Below are 5,844 nucleotides of genomic sequence, written 5' to 3' on the forward strand. Positions count from 1 at the left end.
AAATCTATCGATGTTACATTGAACTGTGTGAATGGAATATTAATGAGAGTCATTCAATATGCTGTAATAGAAATAAGGTCATGCTCATTATTATTATTTTTTTACGTCACTGACCACTGGCGTAGAACTAGAATAGATGATATGTAAACAAGTAGTGAAAGTGAACTTTAAAAGTACTTTAGTAGTACTACTACTTTACTGCTGTTCTAGAATAAATGGCTTGTTAAACACCATAACAACATGAGTAACACATTTCAACCACATGGTTCTTGTCAGCCAATGTTGCTGTTTCCTTCTGCATTTGGAAGAAGCCACATTTCTGACACCCACAAACCCTCAGAGTGTACTGTAGCAATGGTCGCCATGTGACTTTATAAGTGGCAGGGAAAAACATCTCAAACTGCCTAACGGCATAAAAATTCCCCTTAAGAACACTTTCACTTCTTACGCATGACTCTCACTTCCCTTTCCTTCTCTGTCTTTGTACAATAACGGTGAGAGGAGAGAATTTAAACACCTGCCTGTAATGACAAGGTCACACAGTGAAAAAGGATGTGCTGTGTGGGTAGTCTCCCCTTGGGTTCGTGCCGTGGGGGAGATCTTTGTGGGCTATACTCGGCCTTGTCTCAGGATAGTAAGTTGGTGGTTGATAACGTTCTAGTGGTGTGGGGGCTGTGCTTTGGCAAAGTGGCTGGGGTTATATCCTGCCTGTTTGGCCCTGTTCAGGGGTATCATCGGACGGGGTCACAGTGTCTCCCGACCCCTCCTGTCTCAGCCTCCAGTATTTATGCTGCAATAGTTTGTGTCGGGGTGCTAGGGTCAGTCTGTTATATCTGGAGCATTTCTCCTGTCTTATCCGGTGTCCTGTGTGAATTTAAGTATGCTCTCTCTAATTCTCACTCTCTCTTTTTCTCTCTCTGTTTCTTTCTTTTTTTCTCTTGGAGGACCTGAGCCCTAGGACCATGCCTCAGGACTACCTGGCCTGATGACTCCTTGCTGTCCCCAGTCCACCTGGTCGTGCTGCTGCTCCAGTTTCAACTGTTCTGCCTGCGGCTATGGAACCCTAACCTGTTCACTGGACGTCTTACCTTGTCCCAGACCTGCTGTTTTCAACTCTCTAGAGACAGCAAGAGCGGTAGAGATACTCTGAATGATTGGCTATGAAAAGCCAACTGACATTTACTCCTGAGGTGCTGACCTGTTGTACCCTCTACAACCACTGTGATTATTATTATTTGACCCTGCTGGTCATATATGAACATTTGAACATCTTGGCCATGTTCTGTTATAATCTCCACCCGGCACAGCCAGAAGAGGACTGGCCACCCCTCAGAGCCTGGATCCTCTCTAGGTTTCTTCCTAGGTTCTGGCCTTTCTATGGAGATTTTCCTAGCCACCGTGCTTCTACACCTGCATTGCTTACTGTTTGGGGTTTTAGGCTGGGCTTCTGTACAGCACTTTGTGACATCAGCTGATGTAAGAAGGGCTTTACAAATAAATTTGATTGATTGATAGTTGTAAGGGGTATACATTTGATTGATTGATAGTTGTATGGGTATGAGTCTCAGGTCTGGAAGGGGGATTGTGTGTGACCTACAACTGAGTGAAATCTGGGGTGTATTTACTAGGAAGCAAATGGAGAGGGACGATCTGAACTTGTCCAATTAGAAACTCTCGTTTCGTTTCATGGTGTGCACTAATGAATACAACCCTAAAAACGTGCTGCCCTGTCAGTGAGAATGATAATACATTACCGAAATACTACTGTTTCTCACACTTAAAATACTATCTTTGAGAATTTAAACATGAAACATAAAACAATAAAATGCGACATGCAAACGTAATGTACTAATAGGTACAATACTAGAACACGTCAAAATCTGAAGACGTAGGTCTAGCTATGTGATTTCTCTTGACTCAAAACCATGTGAATACATTTTTTTCCCTCCAAATGACAACCAAGAAACACAAAGAAACCAGTCATTTTTTTTGTCTTAACTCTATTTGAAAGGCTACAACGAAAAAACAATATGGAACAGTATTATGCCACTGAAAAACTTGTTCAAAACACATGTAGATGAGTGCTGCAAGCCAGTTCTGCTCAATCAATTTGGAGAAAATAATTTCATGGCTCATTAGAAATTGTCATTGTCAAATGTTTGGAAATAATAAGATTTACTGCTATTTGTCTTTGAATTTAAAAATAAACGTTCATTACTTGTGCTATGATGTTTATCAGTTACAGCTGAACAAAAAAATCTGATATAAACACGGAGATGGAATCTAATATAGAAACAGTGGGGCTGGACAATGTTTTCTGCAATATTAGACAAAATAATGGAAATAAATTCAGTTCTTCCACATTTCAGTTCATGTAACCTTGTCTTGTTTTGAACGTTACACCAAACAATTAACATTATTACATACTCTTCAATGGTACGCCAACCATTTAAGCACATGGTCAATATCAGCTCAAAACATGAATCATACACATAAATGTCCAGTGTACCTCCAAAACCACCACACAGCAAACTCATAGTTAAGATGGCCACTTTATTTGCCTGGTTGGCCAACTACCACAAACAATCTCTCGTGACATTTTTCCTGTGATTAAAATGTCGACCTCTCATGAATATCCGAAACAAGCTCCAGGCGAGAGAGAATCCATTTGAATGTTGATGTAACACAAAAGGGAAGAGGAGCGATCCCTTTGAAAACCCGACGATCTGTGGAGAACTCTGATAAACTCCTTTCAAAGCTTATAACTCTCCATGTCTTTTGGTGAGTCGCCCAGGGGCCTCCTTCTTCCATGTCCCGAAGGACACCCAAGTCAAAGGACACCCAGGTCAAAGACGGTTCTCTCTGCAACCGCATGTCAAGCTGTTCCGATGCACCAAGTCTAGAACCGACAGGACTCTGAACAGCTTCTTGTTAATAAATATACAAATAACATTTGGTTTGATTTGATTTGAACCCTGACATTTTCCTGGTCAGTTCACGTGGTCAGGAAAAGCTGTTCCTGGTTATGACAGACCATGTTTATTGAAGTGTTACTGAAATGTTATGGAATACCATGAATTACATTACTTTCACAAACCCATCAACAGATCTGGCACAGATGAGAGGTACATTTGTCTAAAGTGTTCGACGAGCTTAGTATATTAGTTAGTAGTATTGAGCCATATTCTAAGCAGAGCTTACTACCTCCAATTATTTCCATGGATGCAACGACAAAGTAGTATCCGATGCCCTTCGATCATCTCAGTTGTCATGGAGACCAGTGGTTATACACAGTTGAAGTCGGAAGTTTACATACACTTAGGTTGGAGTCATTAAAACTAGTTTTTCAACCACTCCACAAATTTCTTATTAACAAACTATAGTTTTGGCAAGTCGGTTAGGGCATCTACTTTGTGCATGACACAAGTAATTTTTCCAACAATTGTTTACAGACAGATTATTTCACTTATAATTCACTGTATCACAATTCCAGTGGGTCAGTAGTTTACATAAACTAAGTTGACTGTGCCTTCAAACAGCTTGGAAAATTCCAGAAAATTATGTCAATGGCTTTAGAAGCTTCTAAATAGGCTAATTGACATCATGTTAATCAATTGGAGGTGTACCTTTGGATGTATTTCAAGGCCTACCTTCAAACTCAAACTTCAAACTTTGCTTGACATCATGGGAAAATCAAAAGAAATCAGCCAAGACCTCAGAAAATAAATTGTAGACCTCCACAAGTTTGGTTCATCCTTTCCAAACACCTGAAGGTACCACGTTCATCTGTACAAACAATAGTACGCAAGTATAAACACCACGGGACCACGCAGCCGTCATGCCGCTCTGGAAGGAGACGCGTTCTGTCTCCTAGAGATGAACGTACTTTGGTGCGAAAAGTGCAAATCAATCCCAGGACAACAGCAAAGGACCTTGTGAAGACACTGTAGGAAACAGGTACAAACATATCTATATCCACAGTAAAACGAGAACCATATCGACATAACCTGAACGGCCGCTCAGCAAGGAAGAAGCCACTGCTCCAAAACCACCATAAAAAAGCCAGACTACGGTTTGTAACTGCACATGGGGACAAAGATAGTACGTTTTGGAGAAATGTCCTCTGGTCTGATGAAACAAAAATATAACTTTTTGGCCATAATGACCATCGTTATGTTTGGAGGAAAATGGGGGAGGCTTGCAAGCCGAAGAACACCATCCTAACCGTGAAGCACAAGGGTGGCAGAATCATGTTGTGGGGGTGCTTTGCTGCAGGAGTGACTGGTGCACTTCACAAAATAAATGGCATCATGAGTCAGGAAAATAATGTGGATATATTGAAGCAACATCTCAAGACATCAGTCAGGAAGTTAAAGCTTGGTCGCAAATGGTTCTTCCAAATGGACATTGACCCCAAGCATACTTCCAATGATGTGGCAAAATGGCTTAAGGACAACAAAGTCAAGGTATCGGAGTAGCCATCACAAAGCCCTGACCTCAATCCTATAGACAATTTGTGGGCAGAACTGAAAGAGCGTGTGTGAGCAAGGAGGCCTACAAACCTGACTCAGTTACACCAACTCTGTCAGGAGGAATGGGTCAAAATTCACAAACTTATTGTGGGAAGCTTGTGGAAGGCTACCCAAAACTTTTGACCCAAGTTAACAATTTAAAGGCAATGCTACCAAATACTAATTGAGTGTATGTAAACTTCTGACACACTGGGAATGTGATGAAAGAAATAAAAGCTAAAATAAATCATTCTCTCTACTATTATTCTGACATTTCACATTCTCAAAACAAAGTGGTGATCCTAACTGACCTAAGACAGGGAATTTTTACAAGGATTAAATACAGGAATTGTGAAAAACTGAGTTGAAATGTATTTGGCTAAGGTGTATGTAAACTTCTGACTTCAACTGTACATGATGTTTGGGATCTCAAACCCACCGCTGTACATTTTGGGACCGTTCTTCGAACGTTACGGTCTGTTCCCCATTGAGGTAACAACATGTTTAACCTTATTCTTACCTCGGCAACATTTAACAACTTTAAACCCTGTGTCCTAGGTGCATGATCAGCTGTCCACCTGCGTCACCATGGTAACGGCTAAACTCATCCAGTCTTGTTTTCTCCCATGATCCACCTGGAACATGTGCCGCCCACACTGTCGTGGCTGGGGCTGTTTTTCAGAGGTGTGTGCGTGCTATGGCCTTCTTTCTGTTTGTGTTCACCTTCATCAGGGGAGACAAAACACCCTGTCTGCACTGAAGTACTAACACGCACCATTAGCCACTCCAACAGATGCTCTGCAGCCATGTCTGGAGAAATAGATGCCCAGTGTGTGTGTGCGCGCATGTGTGTGCGTGTGCATGGGTGAGAGACGGAGAGCGAGAGAGAGGGGTCAACAAAGTGATCAATCAATGGTCAACAGCCTGCGTCACTGTTGCACGACTATCTGCACGTTAACACTAAACAGTCACTTCGTTTCGTTAACCCCGTGCTCCCTGGATGGACCCTAGTGATGTGGACCACATCCATGCCCTTTATCGCAATCATATTGTGATAGCCTGAGTCCCAAATGGCACCCTATTCCTACATAGTGCACTACTTTTGACTTCAGCTTTAAGGGACTTGGTCAAAGGTAGTACACTATATAAGAAATTGGGTGCCATTTGGGACAGAGCCCTAGAGTACACATGCATACACGCTAACGCTAGGACCTCAGATCAACCAATCAATCAACCAACCAACCAAATGACGCACTGACCAATAAATCAACAAATCAGCCAATTACCTATAAACTAAATTTATGGTGCGGATGAAAACTGTAAGATTATTTCA

The 5,844-nt window shown here is 41.7% G+C and overlaps 1 long non-coding RNA gene across 1 annotated transcript; it reads left to right on the forward strand.

Annotated features, from left to right (window-relative positions):
• The first annotated feature begins 21 nt into the window (after positions 1 to 21).
• Positions 22 to 2,368, forward strand: LOC135559902 (uncharacterized). The gene is made up of 2 exons (XR_010458591.1): positions 22 to 634; positions 945 to 2,368. It is a non-coding gene; the product is annotated as an uncharacterized LOC135559902 (long non-coding RNA).
• Positions 2,369 to 5,844: the final 3,476 nt, after the last annotated feature.

This window comes from Oncorhynchus nerka, linkage group LG15 (genome assembly GCF_034236695.1).
Source record: "Oncorhynchus nerka isolate Pitt River linkage group LG15, Oner_Uvic_2.0, whole genome shotgun sequence".
NCBI lineage: Eukaryota > Metazoa > Chordata > Actinopteri > Salmoniformes > Salmonidae > Oncorhynchus > Oncorhynchus nerka.